Below are 19790 nucleotides of genomic sequence, written 5' to 3' on the forward strand. Positions count from 1 at the left end.
CTCCCCTATGGATGGGCAGTCATTGTTACTGCACAAGAAATAGTTTCCAAGAAAATAAAATGGTGATAGGGGCTATCAAATCTGGTAATTCCCCAGGAGATTACTGGCAAATTGGCTTTACAGAACTGCCACGTAAGGTGAGCTATAAATATCTTTTAGTCTTAGTGAATGCATTTTCTGGATAGCCTGAAGTGTTTCCCTGTTGCACCAATATGGCAAAAGAAGTAGTGAAAATATTGCTAAATCAAATTCTGCACTTTGAAGTTCCTCTAGGAATGCCATCAGATAGAGGGCCTCATTTTATAGCAAGAATAGTAGAACAGGTCAGCAAGGCCTTGGAAACTCCGTGGGATTTACACACTCCATACCGGCCATAAGCCAGCAGAAGGGTAGAGAGGATGATTTGTACTATTAAGCTGCAACTCAGTAAACTGTCAAGGAACCTCACTGACTTGGGTACAAGAGCTCCCAATTGCTTTGTTGAGAATTAGGATCCAACCCAGGGGCACAGGAAGATTAAGCTCTTCTATGGGCAACTCTATCAAACCCCACACATCCAAGGGGATGTGCATGTTAAAGGTGGGGCAGACCTCAAGAAGTTCCTCATGTCTTTAGGCAAAACATTGCAGGATTTATGACAGGCAGTTGTCATCACCAGAGTGATAGGACTGGACATAGCAGCAGCAGAATTCCAACCAGGAGGCTGGGGGTACCTCAAGGACTGGGTACCTGGCACCTCTCCAACCAAAGTGGGAAGGACCCTACCAAGTATTGTTAATCACAGACCCTGCGGTAAAGCTGAACAGCAAAGGACCTTGAGCGTGTTATTCTAGAATTAAAGAAAAAGTGTCGGCTCTGTAGACAACTGAATTGTGGTCCCCAGCCCAAATAAGAATGAATAATGTTGTGACTAAAATATTACTTACATCTGTAGTATAAGTAGTATCTTGATATTTAACTGAAGTCTCTGTTGGCAAAAAACAGTTTTAGAGTTTCACCAAGGAATCAGTCATGAAAATTCTTACGAAAATTTAAAGATCAAAGTAGGTAGAATATTAAATGTAACTAATTTCTGGATACGTTCTCAAATAATGTTGGGAGGAACGGGGCTCTGCAGAATCCCATGGCCTTAGATCATCTGCTGGCTAGCCAAGGAGGAAGGTATGCTATTATAGGACAGGAATGCTGCATTTTATTAGTGATGGGCTGGAAGTCCAACAGACAGGAATCAATAGAAAGAGCAGTAGAAGAGTGGCAGAAAGAAGAAAATTCTTCTTGATGGGATTGGCTTATTTTAGGTCTACCAAATTTGAGACTGCTATGAAATGCATTTGTGGGCTCACTGTAACCATTGTAACGTGTGCACTTTCTTGTATTCAATGTTAGAGCTGTTCTAACACTTTGCGCTGGAAAACGGAGTACTAAGACAGTCTCAAGAAAAGGGGGGACTTGATAAATAGGTTAGAGAATAGAAATTTTCAGTTCCCCTGAAGGTGCTGGATAGAGCTTAAAGACAAACTGTCAAGAAAGAAAAAGGATTTAAAGTATGCACACAGGATGGTAAATTTATCTGGAGCCAGAAACAGATAGAAACAGATAAAAAGGACTACAGTGTTTTTTGGGCAAGTTATGTAACAAGAGGCAACAGAGCATGCACAAAGAAAAAGTTTACCTTTACTATTGAAGCATTCAGTGAGTACAATCACCAGAGACCCCTTTAGATGACCCTCCAGGAGCATAAAAGGACATGAAAGTATGAGGTGGATGCATGGCAATTAGTTCTAGAAAGTGATGTTTATGTAATAGATAGGAGGCACATTGTAATGAATATGTATGGTTATGATGGATAAGTACCTTATTGTAAAGTCTCACCTCACACACAGAATAAGGAGAGATCCTCTGTGTATCCTGCACAGGTAAAGAATTCCTGCTTTCTAATGCTTCAAATTGTGTTAGAAAGTTTCTTTTCTGGATGATTTTGATACCAGTGTGAGGGCTTGTTAGCCAACACTTTTCAGTCTAAACTGTGTGTGTTTCCTGGAATTGAGGCAACTGTGCCATAAAGCACAAGAGCTCCCTTGAAGGAAAGCTTCATCTAGAGCATCTCTGTCATCCACAAGGCAGGCTTCATCGTAGAATGATATCAGATTAGTTAGAGACCTTTCCAAACAGCACGTAATTCCTAGGGCAGCAAGAAATACTTCTGGCACAGTCTTTGAAGGAAGAAACAGCTGGGAAATATGACACCAAGAGGAAAGTGCAGAGGGAATCCAAGAGCTCTTCAGTTCATAGATGTGACATAGATGTTCCATAAGCAGAATTACTCCCATTTCAAGCTGATTTCTCTGAAGGGTTATTTGTCAACTCCCAGGGAAACCCTGCCTTCATTACCTATGTAACCTGTCAGGAAAACATCAGTCTTACAGAGTCCGTGATCTTCAGGCAGAGCCACACCCGGAGTTAATCCTCACTGTTTAATTCTTCATTTCACATTCTCTGTTCAAAGTCAATAAGAACATTTCAGTTTATCTTTGATTCATAGATTGAAGACCTGAAGATCATTCTTACCTCACAACAGGTAAAATCCAGGTTTAACTTTGAAATAAGGCTCACACATTTTATGGGCATGGAGCAGGATCTCTGCTTATCCTAAACTTCTCAGTGCCATCAGAGATCTATTTATACCCAATTGCCTACAATGCCAACAGAGACACGTGACCTTCTTTAGCAGGGGGGTGTCCCGGGTGCAGGAGAGCCGGCCTGAGACACGACACGAACACCGATACGATTTGAGCATCGTGCTCCAGTTTTATTCTTTACCTCCACCAAGTTATACTTATTCAAAGTTCACGCACCTTTCCCATGAGAAAGCCTCTAAGCAGCGGGGGAGCTGACCAGTGTATACCTTTTCCCAAGGCTGTTCAAGGCTGCTGCCTAGCACATGCCTTGCAAGCCTGTTTTCAGCCTGAGGCCCTGTCAGGGGTACTTCTGCAACAGCCCTGGGATGCCCAAGCTCTCCTGGGGTATCCTATGCCACCGCTCCACAAGGAATTCCTCTACAACCTTCAGGCATCAAGGTGACTTTTTGGACACTTACAGAAACACTGTGATTGAACTTCAGAACCTGATTCTTCTGTTCATTTTCCTTCCCTTCTGCAGGTGGAAGTTTCTCTGGCAAGAGGAAAAATACCTGTCCCATATCAGTGTTCACCTTTGCTGACCGAGGCAGGTAAGCAGCTCTCTGTTGTTTCTTTCTCTCCTGAACAAGTGGTGAATGTGCTGCTGCTGTCGGGGTGGAAAGGAACCACTCTCTTCCCTTCACCCCAGCTGTGCACACAGGGACCAGCAAGCTCTTCCCATCCCCCATGCCCCCCATCTCCTCAGGCAAAGGTGGCAAGAACTGGGAGCATCAGCAGCACAGGTGTTTCCAGGGGGGCTCAGAGAGGAACTGAAAGTGACAGGGAATGGTCATTTGGGGGAAAAGCTGAGCTATGGACTGGCCATCTGGGTCTGGTGTTTGTTTCCCCAAGGATGGTTCTGCTGCCTTTGGTGTCCAGAGCTGGCTGTGCTGTCCTGGTACAGCTTGGAAGGGGAGGCTGCAGAGCAGGAGAGAAGGGTGGAATTCCCCCTCTGCCTTGAGGCAAAGCAGGGCTGATGATAATGCTGGAACTTCCTTCCCAGCAAGCAAGGCTGGTCCCAAGTCTGGCCACTTGGAACTCTTTCCTGTTGGAAGCTGCAACAGTGTGAAACTGCCTTGATTTTATGGTAGCTCAGGATGATGATGACTCCCAGAGCACCCAGGGGTCAGCAGCCCCTGCAGAAATGTGAATAAGCTTAAAAATTTCCTGGTTAGTACCTTGAAAGATTAAAGTTGTCACTTCCTAAGCACCAAACCTCATGTCATCATGCATCATCTTTGTTTATCAATTAAATCATTCATCTCATGATTCCAGGGAGTTCAGTGATCTTTGCAGATCTCACAGGTGTTGCAGAGTCAATGTCAACCCAACTCCATTTTCTCCCTTTCTAGTGTAACCAGACCAATTCTTGCCCTCAGTTAAACTGTGTCCCAGTGCATCTGTTTAGCAGTGCTGAACATGAAGCCTTGGGGGACAAAGGAACTCTGCCTTTGTGTGTTTGGTTACTGTTGTTTTGAGGTTTTTAGGGTTAGTTTCACATGTCTTCTTTTGAAAAGCCTTCTGCTTCTTTGGGAATGTGGTTTTGGTCTCAGAAGTAATTGATCACATTAAACAGTGAGGATTCTTTTGGGCCCTCCTTGGATGACAGGAAATTTGTTTAGTCCACAGAGAGAACCAGAGAAGGGCAGAATCTTTAGTGCAGTGGAGCAAAGCTGACCCTGCTGCAGCTCCCTAAATGGTTTCAGGTTTGTGCTGAGCTGATGCACTGTCACTCTGCAGCCTGATGGTTCCCAGGGAGCTGTAACGCCAGGATAGCAAGTGCCATGGATTTCCCCACCTCGTAGGCATGGGAAGGGGGGAAACAGTTTCTTCCTCCTTTTCCCCCTTCTCAGAGCATGGAGAGAGAAACTTGAGCAGTCTAAACCAGAGATTGAAGCTGGTGTGTTAATTAACATGTCCATCAAATTTAGGAGCAGGTAGTGGGGCTGGGTTGAATTTTCGTCTCTTGCATCCCCTGTCACAACATCCTGGGAGCACGTTGGACTGAGAGAAGCTCCCTGTATCTGCAGGGGTAACTGAGATCTCTGGAAAGGCACAAGTTTTCTTGAGGTCTGAACTCAACTGTCTGAGACTGTTGCACCTTCAGAAGTCACAGCTGGTGCCAGGTGCCAGGTGAGAGAGATCAGAGGGGTTTGGAACAGGATTTCCCTTCTTTGCTCACTTCCCTTCTGTGCCTGTTCCGGGTCAGCTGCGGGACTGTCCCATCCCTGGGACTGCAGGGATGGAGCAGAGGAGATGGCTCCTTTTGGCTCTGGCCCTGCTTCTGGCCATCCCTGTCTCAGGTAACGCTTCCAGGAGCTGTTCTGCTCCTTTCTGGGGGATTCCAGTTTGCGGCTATATATAGAGGACATCTACACACATGGGCAGTTTGGGGATGAACCAATGCAGAAATACCTCAGGCGGACATCAGTGCCAGGAGATGGATTTGCCACTGGGAACGTGTCCCTGACACTGAAGAATGTCCAGCCAGCAGATGAAGGAATGTACAGTTGCACTGTGATATCCAGGGACTGGAGCACTGATACATCCACCAAGCTCAGCATTGCAGGTTGGAGACTTTCTGGGCTGGGTGGGGAAGGGGGAAAGCTCTTACAGAGGGAAAAGAGCTCTCTGAAAGGTCACTGTCCCCCAGCTGATGCCCTCTCATATGACCCAACACATCACCTCCCCACTCCCAGCAGCCCGTGGGACACCTGTCCTTTTATCAATCCAGCAATTACTGAGGTTTGTTACCAGTGTCACAGCTGGCATTAGCTTTAGGTGTGAATTTCTTTTCCAAGGGTCAGGTACTGTTTGTTCTACATGTGTTTTATTAGAGTGATCCTTAGGAAAAAAGACATTGCTCTCTTTTCTTTCTTTTCTAATTGTAGTTGTAAGGTCTTGTTGGGATGGCTGAGTAATCCAGTGTAAATAACCATGCTGTAATATTAAAAACATTTTTCTGCAAACATAAAACGATAAACCACTAATTATTTTTTTATCATGCTATTTCAGAGTTTCTGATTCTGTTGCAGCCTTAGCTACAGCAGATTCATTAGTTACTGTGCTGTCCAGTATAGTCCCTCTGTGTCTGGAACTGGCTTTATTCCTTTATAAGAGCCCAGGAGTCTCCATCAGGAGCCATCACAGCTGTGTAGGTAATCAACAGTCCTTCCCTCTGCTGCTTGAGTGACTCCTCATCTCACATCCAGATGTACACTCAGTTTTCTGTCTGGTAAGGATATACTTGAACATCCAAGACTATCAGAGGAACTAAACCAACAGAACTCATGCAATGATTGATGCATGAATCATGAAGTTGCGGACTTCTCTGCCCACACTTTCAAACCCCAACCTTTCCACCTCCCTCAGAGATCTCCTTCCCTAGTGCTAGCACAATATCAGTCCCCTCTTTAACTCACCTTTCTTTCTGTGCTTCTGCCTTTCTGTGCTGGGTCCTAAAGTCCTGGTCACAGTCCTGGATCATCACTCCAGCCCCTCTGTAGTTCGCCAGCAGAGAGAGGGGCAAAGCAAGATGTATTTCAACCCAAGACTTCGAGTTTCAAGGTCTTCAGGGTCCCTTTGTGGTCACCAGCAACTTATGCCTTTTCCTGGTCTTAAAATCAAGACTCATACATGGTTAGAAGGGGAAAAGGGATTTTACTTTGGTATTTATTTTAAGGATCCTTAGGTGCACACATCCAGGTCGAATGCACCTCAATGCACACTGCAATGCACACCCCCAAAAGATCGGGTATAACATTATAGGTGTTACTAATTAACATATCTATCAAAGATTCCCCAGTGAGAGGCTCGAGTGAGCCCCCCCTCCCCAAGGAGCCTTCTCCTGGATGGTTCTATCTTAGTTTATAGAAAGTGTTCTGGAGAGGACCTTGGGGTCTGGGGCACACTGATCCCTAGCTACGAAGCTTCTAAAATGTTTACTCTCAGCTTGACAGACAAGTCCAAAAATGTAGGCAAAAAGCACTAAGAATACAGAAGTTGTAAAAAAGTATAACTCTATATATAGTTGGTATAAAAGGTATATATATAGGTATAAAAGAAAAGGCAAAAATCATCATAGCATCATGATACAGGTGTTTTTTTCTAGAGTTACTGAAGGTTTCTGGCCTCCACTTGCAGACACAGCACTGTTCTCAACACTGCCACACAGGGCAGCGTAAGAGCAGTTTGCGAGGCTTCTTTGAGAAACTTCCGTTCTGCTGAGAACATAAAACAACCTTGTACAAAGAGAAGAGCAGTTTAGAATGTGGGGAATATCCATCGGGAACTGATTGTGTGTTGGTGGCCATTAGAATCAATAGCACCCAGGCCATCAGTCCTCAATTGTCCATCAGTCATAGGTACAATCCCAGTTTGGGGTAACTTCACCATGGCTGGTTGGCCCACCCTTAAGCTGTCCTGAAAAGCTTCAATTTCATCATTTTGAGCTGTTTCAAAAAACATAGGGCTGAAGAAAGTTTATGAAACTGGACTCCCCATTGGTCCATGGTGGTTATTTATCTAACAAAGAGAGTAACCTTTTATCCCATCCAGATTTGTGTGGCCTAAGGTAGCGCTTTAGCAAACCATTGGCACACTCTACAATCCTGTTGGATTTGGGATAATAAGGTGTATGGAAAACCCATTTAATACCTTCCCTTTTGGCCCAATCTTGTACCATCACACCGTTGAAGTGTGTGATCCATTGTCACTCCGTGTAGAGTCTGGCACAGGGAGACTGGAAAACCAGTTACTGAGTCAAGAAATAGTAGCTTTGGCACCAGCATGCCTGCTTTAATGGCAACTAACAGTCCAGATACCACTTCCACACCTGTTAGTTTGTACTTGTAGCCATTAGATGTTTTCAGAGGCCCAATATAATCTATTTGCCAACTGCACCAGACCATTCTGTCACTTTTGATATGTAAAGGCAGTGCCAAGTCTGGATGATTTTGTTTGAGTCTCAGCTGGCACTGGGACACTGAGTGAGAATGCCTTTACACATCTTCCTGGTCAGTGGCCAGCCTCTGCTTTGTGCTGCAAAACCAGAGCTTCTTGTCCAGTATGCCCCAATTCACAATGTAACCATTCACCTAATCAACACCAATGTTGTGGATCTTCCAACTGCTAATTTTTTCTCTTTTCTAATTTTTGTCAGCAGATCCAGCTTGTTGTTGGAAGAAGTCAGTAAAGTTTGGCCCTTTGCATGAACTTTGACCCATTCTGTGACAATTGGTTGCGACTGAGCCTGTAACGACCATTTTCAATTTTCCTTCTGCCAAAACAAATTTCCATTCACTTGCTAATTTGATGCTTCCCACTGACACAACCACTGTGTGGCACCAGCCCAGACTATATAAGAATCGAGATCCACTGCCCTTGCTTACTCCTTTACTGCCAGCAATTCAGCTTTTAACTCTTCCTGTGCACTTCCTACTCCTTCTTCTAACCCTAACCCTAACTGTAACCCTAACTGTAACCCTAACCCTAACCCTAACTACTTCCACTCCTATTTCAATGTTTAGAGCAACTGCTCTGTACTTCCATTTACCATCAATGTGTTTGGCTGAGACATCAGTGAACCAGACATCTTCAACTTCAGCATCTGAAGTGAGTGCCGGAGTATCCAGTATAGGACTAGGTTTATATGGCTGTTTTAAAGCTGACATGTCTGGAGTCACAGCTATCTGTAGTTTTGTAGGTTTTGTTGGCCCTTCAGTGACATCCATTTGATCTGTAACCCCAGAGATATTTGCACACCATTTGTGCAGCATTGGTGTTTGTGCAATTCCCTTTGGCAGAGCACTGCCTTTCCTAATACTGGCCAACAGATTGAAAGGTCCTTGGATTTTCACAGGCTGACGCTGTTGAATTTTTCTCTAAGAGCATGGGTCAGAGATAATAATCCCTTTTCCCAAGCAGTGTATCTCTTTTCAGTATCTTTTAATGCTGTGGAGCTGAACCCTAATGGTCTTTTGGGTCCATGTGGCCTTTCTGAAACATTATGTTAAGTCCCATGTTCAGCAAAACCCCAATCAGCAAAACCCCCAGTAATAGGATCACTGGGCTGAACTGGCTCAAGAGTTTTCAACTCGTCTATCAGCATTGCAAAGCCTGTTTGTGACTGTCAAGCCATTGCCAATTTTAGTTTTTCCTCATTAATGTGTACAGGGGCCTTGCTATTATAGAAAATCCAGGAACACGATTTTTTCAGTATTATAATGTCCCACAGTGGTAGGGAGGAGAAGAGAGATCCAGCAGGCAGGAATTGTGCAGCAAGATTGATTTATTTAATTATTTTACAAACGCTTTTATAGACTTCTTTCTTCATAGTCTAATTGGACAAGGATCCAATTGGGGTGATTGGCTAAAATCCTGAAACATCCATTGTCAAAATATTTTTCTACTGTACCATAAACAAAGCTCTGCAAGGTTGCAGGTGTTCATAGTTTATAGAACTCTGCTAATATCTTCTGTGAGAGAGAAAAGTATCTCATGGGACTGGAAAGAAGCAAGAAAAATTCTTGCTAGCAGCAATATTGTATCCACACTCCAGTATCCCAAAGTAACCCCGATCTTTTGGAGCGTCTTGTTACTGGTGGGGTAGATACAGCATCTAATTTTGTAATGGTTGCATCTGGAATTACAATTTGGCCTGCTAATCCCCCAGGCATTTCACCTCCTCAGAAGGCCCTTGGCACTTAGCTGAGGATGCTTCTATCCCCTCCTCATTTAATGTATTCCATATATCCAGTGCTCTTGTTCTTACTGCACTTTCCTCCTCACCTACCAACACAGCATCAATATATTGATAGATTTGTACTCCTTCCTGAGTTTTTGTTTGTGGAAGGGGTTCAGCTAAAGCATTGTGTGCTATGATGGGTGAGTGCTTATACCCTTGGGGCAGGCGGCTGAGAGTGTATTGTGTTCCTTCCCAAGCAAATGCAAATTTGGGTTTAGCTTCTTCCTGAATTGGGACCATAAAAACATGTCTTTTATATCCCAAACTGCCATCCATTCATGTGCAGCTGCCTGTAGCACAGAAGTGAGGTTTGTAATATTTGGGATGGCTGCAGTGAGTGGTCCCATGTTTGCATTAAGCCTTCAATAATCAATCGTTAAACACCAGCTCCCGTCTGCTTTTTTCTCTGGGCAGACAGGAGAATTGTAAGCAGAATGCATCCCAAATATAACACCTCTCTGTTCTAAACCTTTAATTACTTCCTTTGTCCCTTATTTGGCCGCAGGAGGCATAGGCTACTGTTTAATGTTAGTTACAGCAGCAGCAGGTAAAACTGGAACCACTTTTACTTTTTTCTATCTTTCCCAGAAGGATTACTGTGTGGGGTTTTTTACTGAGTGGGGTTTTTGTGGGCCTGAAGGACCAAGCATGCCCGTTGAGTAATTGCCAAACTTTTCCTTTAAGGATGTCACAGCCTAAAATGTTTTTCATGATCTGCAATCGCAAATATGTGTGAAGTAATTTGCTTTTCCCCAAGTAACCATAGTTGGACTTTGTCAGTGTAACAGATAATAACCTTTTCCATTAAAAGCAGTCAAACAATTTTTTTTAAATTTCTAAAATATAAATTTAGTTTTTCAGCATCCATGGGGCCAATTAAAGAAATTTCAGCTCCCATATCAATTGAAAACTTCAAAGGTTGCCTTTTTGCTCCTAGAGATAAATAGATATGGGTCCCCTTGCTATCAGAAAACTGTTGATATGCAAGAATGTTCTGGGTGAGGGGCCCAAAGTTCATCCAGCACCTAGGGGTTTTCTTTCCTGTTGTGGTGCAATAGGATTGGAGATGTGTTTTTCCTGTGGAGGGTTTGAGGTTGCCACTTTCCCCACACCCCACCTCTGAACTTCCCTGATTAGCTCTGCTATTACACTGTCAGATTGTTTTCTTAAGGCTGCTCTGGGTATCCCCAAAGCCAGGGCTGTTCTCCACAGCTCATTCCTTTGCTCTCAGGTGGATTAGGTGTTTCTTTCCTCTCAGGGGGACTATGTTTCATAGTCCTCACTTGACTTTCAGGGGGCTTCCCACATTTCAGTATTTGGGCTCTTTTTTGTGATTTTCCCTGCCCATGTCCCTTGCATGGTTTACCACATCACGCAGGAGTTCTGCCCACGTAGGGATCAGCCTCTTCAGGGCTTGTGGATCTTGCAAAGCTTCATTATGCATTACATCTCTTTTGATTTTCTCTCCTCTCCCCACCAAATGACTTTTAGCATACTTGGAGCTCTTAACTAAGAGGTCTTAACATATCCATCTCTGCAGAGATTGGACTGTCTCCCTCTGTGTGTCTGTGCATTGCCTGCACACAGGCGGCTTTTGTAACAGCAGCAGAGATGTCATTAACTGTCTGCATGGGGATTGAGGCTGTTCCCCTCTCTCCATAATATTCATTCTTCCTGCCCAATATGCAGTTCTGCTGGTTATTGAATGGGGCTCGTCAGGAGGCTCAGGTCTAAGGTAATAAAACCCCTGCAACCCAAAACTCCAAAATTCTTTGCACCATCCAATAATGTCCAATCACCCCAGTGAGACAAACTCTCCACGATATTCAGGTTCTGATTCTTCCATATTTTTCCTGTTGATTTGCCAGTTGCAGAGAATGCCAGGGAGCAGTTTTGACTGTGTTCCTTCTCTGACCTCCTTGGGGTCCTTTGGAAAATTCAGTCTTAATTATGGGTCTCATTTTAAATCCTGGAACTTCTTTGTCTTTAAGAGGTGGGGGTTCTGTGCTTTCATCAGAATGCCATTCAGAATTTTCATCACTAATTTCACCAGGGCTTTCCCATAAATCACCTTCCCAATGTTTGCATGATATTATCAATTTTTGAATTTTTTTAACATGCATAGATTTGGGGTTTTTTAATAATGTAGATTTTAATTTTCTTCCAAGGTTTTTGTCTTTCCCTTGGATTCTTTTAACTATTGTTTCAGTTTGTCATTTTGGTATTGTAGAGACAATTCTACATGTTTTCTTTCCTTTATTTCATTTTTCAGCTTGTAAGCTTCTTTTATCATCTGTTCCCTCCATCTCCAAGCTGATTTTAAGCATCGTTCCAGTGCATGACAAATAATACCTTCTCCTTTCTTATCCTTCAGCGACCCCCATTTTTCATCTGTTTTCTCTTGTATTTTTTCCCCACTCAGACCAGTTCTCTACTGGCCAAGGGTCGCCAGTTTCTATAGGAAAGCTGTGCCTCCACAGAGAATCTGCTAAGCCTTCGGCCTGTTTCTCTAAATCGTTTGCCATCCTGCCTTTGACTATGCCAATAACGTCACGGGACAAGTGGAAGCTTCAGACAAGCCCTGCCTTAGCCTTGGATTTTTGACAACAGCTTAAATATAAGAGATTACTCTGGCCTGCAAGTTCCAAAGATGGCAGTTCAGGTCTATTTATAAAATTACTTATTTACTGAACAGATAGGAGATAACAGACAAAATATCTTAATCACAGTTACTTACTACACAGTATAAAACTAAAAGAACTACTAGTAGATGATACTAAAAAGTTCATGATATCAAGGTACCTATATTAAAGCTAGCAAAAGAAGTAGCATTGATTAGGAGCCAAATGTAACTTACCACTGAAATGACAATAATGGACACGGAGTCCTTTCACTCAACCTCCAGAGGAGTAGCCACAAAGCAGGCATCCCTGCTCAGGGCAGAAACTCCACACATCTCCAGGGAAAGATTTCTACTTTGTCACAGTTTGGTGTAGATTTATAGTTTTGAAGTGAGGTGTCCGTCAGTCAGAACTGCTGCTTATCTTTCCAGGTCTCACTTGCACAGTAAGATTTTTATTGGCACTTGGGAGCTGCCAGACCAGTGTTAACCCCACGGTGCCAAAATAACTCACCGCAAGACAGCTTGTCCGGTTTGAGTTATCTCACCAGTTAACAAGCAACAGATAAGCTCTTGTGGGGGGCAAGATGCCCTGCTACACCCCTACTGCATCTGTACCCAATTCCTGTGTGTGTTTAACTTTCATGTCCTCTTGGCTCTTTAATCTTTTGCAGATGTGGTGATAGAAGGTGTGCATAAGAAGAGGAGAGGTACAGAATCCTTCTGAGTTGGTGCAGTATCGATCACCGAGCAGAATGGAAGTCAGAAAGAAATTCCAAAGTGTTTGGAAAAATCATTATAATGTATTGTCTGTATCACTTTATTCCTTAATTATGGTTGTGGTAGAGGAAATAATGGAGCTGGAATTTAAATGTCCTCAGGAAAAGTCATTAAGGGTATGGTATGTTGCTTCTTACTTTTCCTGTCCAGCCTTCATTACATTTGTCCTGAGCTTGACCTCCCACCCCACCTGCATTCCCTGGGCTCGCTGTGTTGGGAAGTGCTCGTGCTACCGCAAGACTCAGATCATTTTTAGGGCATTTTTACCTCCTGTGATTTGGTGTGTGATCCTCCTGTGCGATGGCAGATACATCGACTGTGTGGTTTCAGGAAATGAAGGAAACAACATCCAAAGCAGAGCAGCTGAATTACCCAGTGAGTTCTACACCAAATCTCAGGTAAGAGCCCTGGGAAGCTTGGACTGTAAGTGTTTAACCAATCTGTGTGTGTGAAGAATCTGGGATGTACAGCAATATGGGAACCATTTCATCTGGAGAATGAAGTGTTAAGTTGCAGTTATGATTTTTATGTGATAGATTTACAATATTTGTATTTCCTGTTGTTTTTCCATGCTTCTGGATTTAATTAGCCTATATAAATGAGAGTTCATAATCATCATGTTCCTTCTGAGGCTGAAACCTGAACTGTGAACACCTTGCTCCAGGGTTATTCTGGAAACTTACACGTGTGTTTTGTGTCTGGTTCTTAAAGGAAGTTTTACAAAAATAAGAAATAGGAGAATGCCCTGAGATTGAGAGAGAGAGAGAGGCTGCTATTCCTTGTTCCAGTGAGTCTCTGTCTTGCCATCACTTATCACCTGACCATGGCAGGAGCAAGGAATATATTCTGTAAGAAGAACTGTGGCACTTAATAATGCAAGGGCTTTAATTTAAACCAAAAAAAAAAAAAAAAAAAAAAAGTGCAAAGCATCTTTAGGAATGTAAAGTCCAGTGAAAATTAGCTTTAGTATTTTCTCTTCCAGGTGTCAGGGCTGTTCATTCTCACTGCTGTTGTCACTCTCTGTGGCCTGTGCCACGTGTTCCCCTGCTGGTTCTGCTGTAAAAATGAAGAAGGACATTGGAGAGAGGAGCTGCAGAGCCGATTAGAGGAAGGAGCCAGGAATCACATTGAAGAATTGAAGAACGAGGGTGTAGAGCAGATCATGGAAGAGAGAGTGAAACCTCTTCTGCAGCCTGCTAATGCCAATTTCTGGGAAAACATAGATTTAAGAAGCATAGGAAAAGAAATAAAGAAAGTGGTAGAGTCTGCTCTTAGAAATAAGCCAGCAGAGAGACAGCCAGCAGGGCAACAGGGTTTGCCTCTCACCCCTCTGGTTCGGGGACGCCTTTCCTAGAATTAAGGGTCCCCCTCAGCTCCCCTTAACTTAGCGGGCCCCATCATCCCTTAGTGCCTCTTCTCCATCACAGACCCCCCCATCCTGCAGGGATGTGACCACAGCACAAGCGGCTCCAGGAATTAACTCTGCGCTCTGAGGAGGTGGCAGCAGCTATGGCCAAAAAGCCAGAGCAGGTGCTGACGTGGCAACACCAGGATACTGGACCTGCCCACCCTGGGCTTGCTGGGGAAAGCTCCCACTGTTCTCCCAGCTCAGCTCTCCTGGCCTCCAAAGCAGGTCTGGCTCTTACACTGCTGTCAGAAGAGTAAGTTGGGTTTCTCCTCCTCTTCTCAGCTCCAGCTTAGAAGCCAGCAGGTACCATCAGACAGCACCTGTCACCTTATTATCCCTCTTCCTATTGCTTGGCCCTCATTTTGTTGCTCTTTTACCTCTCTTTCTTTACCCTTGTGACTAATTTCAATTTTCAATTTTGCTATGGATATACCCAGAAATTGTTATTCTAGTAATGTAAATAGAAAAATCTTCAGTAATCAGAGGCTTCCTTTGCATAAAGCAAGGAAGAAAGAAGTAAAGAAGAAGGAACAATAATCAAGCTTAAATGGCAGCAGAAATGTGAGCTGGTCCTTGCTGAACATTGTGCTGGTTTGCCCTGTTCCCGTGGGCAAGGACTCAAGAAGGGCCTCATGGCAATAAAACTTCGTGAGCCCAAGTCAGGTGTCCGTGTCTGTATCACCCTCGCAGGGTGAGCGATACATTCAGATGCTCCATTCCTCCTCAGGTGGATTCGCTGTCTGGGAGGTTCAGCAGCAGCGTTCTGGCAGGAAAACAGCCAGTCTGACCACAGCTCCAAAGAGGGGACACAGGGAATGAGCATTCCCAGCTGCAGGCACTCCTGGCCTCTGGGTTCAGAATTGGAAACTCAATCCCAGGATGGGTTTTCTATCCCAGCAGAGCTCTGCCCCTTCATTGTGTGCCTGCAATGTGGAGGCTGCTGCTGTTCTTTCAAAAGGTGTTGATGTGGATGAAGCCCTCCAGTCTTGCTGTGACCCATCCCACTGCGGGGCTGGGGCAGCGTGATGCCAATCAATCCCAGCCCATCCCCTGGATCGAGTTTCCCGAAGAGGCAGACTCAGAGGGTGGGTCGATGGGCGGCTCAGAAGCCTAAGCTGCACCCCTTGGGCAGTGCCCGGGTACAAGCCGCCTCCTCCGGTTCGGGAAAATTCTCGGTTACTCAGTTGTTCACTGGTTCTCTGTTATAACTCCTGCCTCTCGGTTTCCCCCAGTGGTTCTTGTTAAATTGTATCTGACCCCTGGCTTGTAACTCATTGGTTGTTTTCCCCTTTCACTGTGGTTTTCAAATTTCCTATAAAACTGAGGACAAGCCTCAGGGGACCATCCCATCACATCCCGTCACATTCCATCCCTTCCAAGCTTGTTCTGGTTGTGAAACTTCTAACAATAAACCTGTTAGGAGCCAGACCAGAACAGCCTCTCTCTTTCTCTGTCTCTGAGCTAACGTGAGCCGATACCATCGGCTCCTGCCGTGTTCCCTCTGCTGAGGAGCCAGCGAGCTCAGCCAGCAGCACCTTCCTGATGCCGAAGTCGCTTCTGCGATGCACAGAAGAACACAGCTGGACTCTCTCTGACCTGGGGCACGCCAGAGCTCGTGCTTCGAGCACAAGAACTGCGTTACTCCAGGACAGAGGAGGGACCTTGAGCTTCCTCCGGTATTTTTCACAGAGACAGTCCATGGGTGGGGGTCACTGGGATACGTGACCAGGCACGGCCATGGCTGCAATGGAGCTTGAGACAAAAACACCTCTAACACCACTCAGACAGGGACTCAAGGCCCAAGCTTGAGCTTAAATGGAGCTTCTGGAATCTAAATGGAGCTCCTGAAGTTCGAATGGATTTTCAGGCTATGTGGATGGGGCCCCAACCTAGGAATATTGCTCTCTGCTTAGTTGTTAACCAGCCCTCAGTCCTGCAAGATCAGAGACCACAGAGTTTCAAGTTAAAACAGTTTCAAGAGCCAGCACAGACCAAGTTTGTGCCTCAGCTGCATTGTGCCTTCTGCTCCCATCTTATGTACCAGAGTGACCAAAATCTGGAAGCTGGCACAAAAACTGACGTGAGGAGCACTGATAAGACATCAAAGATCAGGGCATGCTTTTGGCCTAAAACCAAAGGGCCAGGAGCTGGAAACACGGATATTTCCTTGAGGGAAGTGCTGATGCTTGCACATCTCTGGCTGGGGCCCTTCCCCACTTCTGTGGTTTGGCTTTCTGGAACATGCCAGTTAAAGAAGGACTTTCTTGGGACAGAAATCTGCCAAAAAGACCAAAGCAGAGCAGACAGGGCTTTACACTCTTCAGCTACACCTGCTGTGGGAGGACAAGGTGGGATGGGGCTGTCCCTGCTGCTCTTGCACTTTGTGCTGCTGAGGAAGCTGAAGCCAGAACTGCCAGACCAAGCCCTGCTTCCCAAAGGTCGATGGTTGCTGTAGGGTTGAACCCACAGAAAACCGGGGATCCTTTGTTCTTCTCCTTTTAGACAATGCCTGAACTGCACCATCAGAGCTGTTCTGGGACAGAAAAGGGTTGAAAGGGGAATAACTCAAACAAACTGTGAGGAGAACACTGGGAGCCAACCCAAGGGAAAGAAAAGGTGTGAAGATTGAGCTCTCAGGCGTGGACCAAGAGTGCCCTGGAGAGACAAGCAGATCAGAGGATCCCCAGCAGCACTCCCAGGGCTCCAGGACACCAGAAGGGCTCTCCTTGGAGTGGTCTGAGATGAGATCCCACTGTTTCTGGGGTCTCTCCCATTCCACTTTGTCCTCTTGTGATGTCAGTGGCCAGTTTGACCAGGACTGAAGACTTCCTGCAACTTGTTGTGTCTTCAATGGGAACACGTAGAAGGAAGCGGGAGCTGGAGGTGAGGAGATGGAACTCAGAGAATATCCAGAGGGCACAGGCAGGTTTTGAGGTGAAATTGACACCAGAGCTGGTGGCAGCTCCGGGACAGGGCACTTGCTTGAATCCATTTTGGGTGGAGACATTTTGGCTTTCTCTAATCTGACTGATGCACCATTTCTGAAAATAAAGTGACTTTCCAGGCTGTCCCTTGGACAGGCAGCTCACCCAGCGTGCCTGCTTGTCCCAGAAAGAGCAGTGGCAAGGAGCACTGAGCTAGCAGGAGATTCCAGTGCCAGGTCCTGGTTCTCACCCTTCAGCACCACCAAAATAGCCTTTGGATAACACCTAAACACGATTCCTTGTGACCTCCTTGACCAGAGCAGAGCCTCCAGGGCTTCAGATCTGCCCTGCTCTGCTCATTTGAACACAGAGACTCAGACACCAGTTTCCCCCAGCAGCAGCCCAGCAAGGCACTGGGGTTTCTCTGAAAGCAGCTGTGGCTGTTGGTCAGGGGCCCTTGCTGGGGCTTTGTTCTTTCCCGCACCTGCAGTAAGTGCTGGGACATGACCTTCAGCCCGGCTGGGTGAAGACCCTGCAGAAACCTTCTGCCCCTTCCCACCTGCTGTGAGACCTTGCTCAGGCTCCAAATGCCAGTCTGGAGAGGCCCAGGGCACTGCCAGGGTGTGCATTGTATCTGCCTGAGCTGCACAGGGCTCTGGATTCAGGGGCTCTGGCCCCATGCAGGGAACTTTGTCATGTCCTGTGTCTCTGGCTGAATGGCAGTGAAATTCCTGGCTGCAGCACACGCAGCCATGGGAATCCTACCCTGAGAGATCCAGTGCTGTGCATGGAGGTTTCTGGTGGCACTTGGGTGTTGTGTGGGTGTCCAGGAGATTGCATGCCCAGGTGTGATCAGCAGGACACAAGGCTTACAGGAGACACACACTTTTCTGCAGCAGCTGAACATGGGGCTTGAAGCAGGAAAAGTTTTACTTTCACATGCATGCTGGCTGGGAACAGTGAGAGGTTTTATAAACAAATCTTTTATCTTGCACCTGCAAGATTGTTATGCAGCTTGTTATGTTACTGACTGGAGAAATAGTTTGAAATGGGTGTTGTAGGGTTTGACCAATCATTCGAAGAGGTGGATGGTCAAAGGACCAATAACCTTACGCCATTCAAGCAAACCAGATTGTATAAACAAGTTTGGAAATTAATAAATAATTCCATCCCTTTCCTGGACTGAAGTCTATGTCATTTTTCTCGCCGTCCCCCGTACAACAGCGACACCCAGGCTCCTGCCCACTGCTTCAGGAACTCCCAGCAGCACCTTCCGCTGTTCTCCTCTGATTCCCAGCAAAGCCAGCGTGAGGATGAGCAGGAGAGCCAAGCTGAGCCAGGTTCATCCCTGGTGGAGCTGCATGGCTTGGGGACCCCTATCCCAGGGACCTGAGCCCACCTGTGCCTCTGTGCTGACACCCCCTGAGAACTGAGCGGGGAGAGCAGCTGGAGTTCCAGGCACACCCGAGTGGAGAGGGAGATTTCTGTGGGGTGGGAAAGGCAGAACAGGAGCTGATAACTGGGGCAGGATGGAGCTGTGAGGGGGGTGGGCAAAGGAGGACCCACCCAAAGCAATGGTGCCAGGGCTTGGCATGGCCATGGCAGAGCTTTGGGAGTGCAGGTGTGTGGAGACCTACACAGAGTGTTCTGCCTTTCTGCTTTTGTGTCTCTGTCTGCCGTAAGATTTTGGAAAAAGCTGTGGAGATGAGACGCTCTCAGCAGTTTGTCCTGCATTCTCTCATCCTTCTTTGTTTTAATAAAATTTTCTATTCTCTCTATAATTGAATCTTCATACTTTTCATCTCATAATTCTTTAGAAATCTTTTTGAATTCTTTAGATTTCTTTTCATTCACTGTACCGACTTGGAATAATGGTGTAAATGAAATAAACACTCACAATTAAAAACATGGAAAACAATGCAGAAAAATGAAGAGAAAGCAATTATTAGAGGTCACTATCAGTGGAATTTATTGTAGTAACTGAACGTTTGTTAGCATTTAAAATTTCACAGCGACTCAGGTATTTTTTGCTCACAGCAACACCAGAGCCAAGGCAGCTCGTTCCCTGGCCGGAAGCTCTGCTCTCCAGCTGCTGGGCACAGCACAGCCCCGCTGCTGTGGTTTTCCTCCCCACACTCGCAGCCTGCACAAACACAGCAAAGCAGAGAGGAAACCTCTGCAAGGGGCTCCTCCTGCACAGCTCCTCTCCCCCAAGGCAATTCCTGCCCTGGGGACTGTTTCACACCCTGGCTGAGCTTGCAGGTACCTCTGGAATTCCTCTGCTCCAACCCCACTGCTCCAGTCCAGCTGATTGCAGGTGCTTGCCCAGGATCAGGTACATCCAATGCAGCTGCCTACCCCAACAATCAAGTTTCCAAACTTTTCATGTGATTCTCTAAATCTGCCCTGAGTGACTCCCCTGGCTTCAAGTTTCTGTTCCTGAATTCCTGCGGGGCAATGGAGCCCCTTAAAATAGAAACATTCTGGCTCACCAACCTGAAAAAAATCTCTAACTGCCCTGAGCACAAACCCGTGGGTGAGGTAGCTCTCCTGTGGAGCAGAGCTGTGCCCTTCTGGGGCTCCATGGATGGACAGCCCGGGGCAGCTCTGCTGTCACCAGAGGTTTGTGTGGGAG

The 19790-nt window shown here is 45.8% G+C and overlaps 1 protein-coding gene and 1 long non-coding RNA gene across 2 annotated transcripts in view; both read left to right on the plus strand.

Annotated features, from left to right (window-relative positions):
- Positions 1 to 2556: 2556 nt before the first annotated feature.
- Positions 2557 to 19790, plus strand: part of LOC121661446 (butyrophilin-like protein 9) — a 51347-nt gene continuing 34113 nt past the window's right edge. Inside the window, exons 1-2 of the mRNA XM_042021671.1 lie at positions 2557 to 2578; positions 3160 to 3229. The gene's annotated coding sequence lies outside the window, so the exon portion shown is untranslated. The remainder of the gene's footprint in view (positions 2579 to 3159; positions 3230 to 19790) is intronic.
- Positions 5796 to 16805, plus strand: LOC121661498. Its single transcript, XR_006014999.1, has 3 exons — positions 5796 to 5913; positions 12718 to 13221; positions 13806 to 16805. It is a non-coding gene; the product is annotated as an uncharacterized LOC121661498 (long non-coding RNA).

Source organism: Corvus kubaryi, unplaced genomic scaffold (assembly GCF_017639235.1).
Source record: "Corvus kubaryi isolate FWS band 111438036 unplaced genomic scaffold, C.kubaryi_AGA036_p1.0 117, whole genome shotgun sequence".
In the NCBI taxonomy this organism is placed as follows: Eukaryota; Metazoa; Chordata; class Aves; order Passeriformes; family Corvidae; genus Corvus; species Corvus kubaryi.